The sequence below is a fragment of the Arachis hypogaea genome, chromosome 3, assembly GCF_003086295.3.
Source record: "Arachis hypogaea cultivar Tifrunner chromosome 3, arahy.Tifrunner.gnm2.J5K5, whole genome shotgun sequence".
Lineage (NCBI taxonomy): Eukaryota > Viridiplantae > Streptophyta > Magnoliopsida > Fabales > Fabaceae > Arachis > Arachis hypogaea.
The window spans coordinates 98,623,750-98,626,096 of NC_092038.1; positions in this window are offsets into that span (position 1 = coordinate 98,623,750).

A 2,347-nucleotide genomic window follows, 5' to 3' on the forward strand; every position below is an offset into this window, starting at 1 on the left:
GTATACATTAGTTTGTTTTGAATAATTTGTCTACATAAAGTAAATTCCAGCTTTTATTGTTTTATTCGGTTGCATCTTTGCCGGCACTCATTTTTGTTCTTTTTTTTAAACGTATTATACAATTGTAGATTCTTTCAATAATTAAGTACTATACTACCAAAGCTGCTAGGGGAAGGCATAAATTTTGAGCCTGATAATAGCTCTGAATTCCTTCCAAATGTTACAACTTGTACCAATTGGCTATAGTATATGCTTAATTAATTTTATATAGCATATACAAATTTCGTCATTCAAACAACCTAGGTTGCAATTTTAATATCTCATATGGTTCATCCATCAAATATTTTTATTGTGTACAACTTTTTAACATGAAAGCAATTAGGGAAAACTATATCTACAACCTATGCCTCACTCATCCATATGAATTCTATTAGATTTTCAAAGGCATTGACCCAAGTAAATGGGATTCTGTGTTTGAAAGCTTTGGGAAAATTGATCTATCAACTACTCAACTGTAAGTATTTAAATGTTCAAGAAATTTAAGATAAAATCTTTAATAAGTTACTACTTATCTAACAAATAATCATGGATCATGATATTATCCTATGAGATTGTTATGAAACTAAAAAGTTAATGTAAAATCTATCTTCAATAGTTTAGATAATTGCTTTATTAATGCATGGACATCTAAAATTTATCTTAAATAATTGCAATATTTGGGCAAAACAGTAAACACTTGCTACAAATTTAGATAATTGTTTCACTGTTATCAGTTTTTTCTAAAAGGTAAAAATTTATCAGACATGGTAGCATATAATTTGTAATGTCTACTCTGATTTGGAAGAACATACACAACATCAATATACATTTTCATTAAATAGCTGCATTGAAAAAAAATTGATTTTTGTTCTCCTCGGTCTTACTTTGTGATACTGTGATTTTTGTTCTCCTCGATCTTACTTTGTGATATTGGAGCAGTAGTATTTTAGGAATGGAAATTTTGCTTAAATTCTATGTAAATTCAGGCAAACTGAAAGAGTTTCATTTCATAAATAATGTTGTAACTAACTTAGAATATTCTCTTTGTTTTTGCAGTAGCACAGGTTCAAACAATTCACATGGTCAAACATGAGGTAATGCAGTTTTTTTATTTGGTGTTTCTATTCTTTTTATTTTTTGTTCCTTTTTCGGAGACAAATAAAGCAGCATATCATTTGCGCACCAAGCTAATAATCTTTTTTGTATTTGTAAAAATATAGAGAAGATGTCGGCAGAGGAGCTTTCTGTAAAACCCAGTTAATTAATGGATAATTAACCCGTAAATGAGAATTTATTCTATAAAGCTAAAAATGTGATTTTTATGGCTTAATATGATAGAGGAGATTGAGATGAAAATTTCGGTACCAATTTTGTAGAAATCAGACCAAGATTGGACCGAACGGGCCAAACTGGACCAACCGGACCCAAAGTGGGCCCTTGGCCCAACATAACTAAACCCTAAAACACTCATTTCAGCACTCTCTCTCCTCACTAGCACTAAGAACACGCTGAAATTACAATGGAGGGGGGGGAGAACACTCTCTCAAGTTCTATCTCTCCCTTGATCTTCAAACCACCATAACTTTTGATCTAGAGCTCCGATTACCGCACCATTTATGGCCATGTGTTCACCGCGAAGAGCTCTACAAAACTCATACAATCAATCTTGAGGTAAGCTATAGTGTGCTCTTCGAATTTCTGGCTTTGATTTTGAGTTTCATGAGTAAACGTGTTGAGGTTTTGAGCTTCCTTGTGTTATAGGATCACATTAGCTTGAAGGGAAGGCTTGTTCTTGCTCCCTTGGTCCTTGGGTAAGGTAAGATATCTCAAACCCTAGTGAGAATATTGAATTTGGGGTTGTGGGTATTGAGCTCTTGTGTTTTGGTATGATATTGTGGCTTAGGCATTTTATATGTGAGTATTGGAGCTTGATTGGTGATTTTGGGAAGCTTGAAAGGGGGTTTTGTATGAAAAAATCTGTTCTTGGAAGTGTTGAGGCCTTGAGAGCTTGAGAAAAAGTAGTTTGGAAATGCTCTGGTTGAGCTTGGGAAAATCGGCTAAGGTATGGTCTCAGTTTCTCATATCTAATATGTAATGTGGTAGGAAATACTTAGGCTAGAGGCCCTAAGATAGGCATTGGATTGTTGATGTTATTGAATGGTTGAGATATATGATGTGGTCATATATGTGATTATTATTATTGATTCCTTGATGGTATGAAGTGTGAGAAATATGCATGTTGTGATATATGCTTGATTTTTGATTGAGGTTGAATTGTGGGTGAAACCATGTTGATGGTGAGTATGAT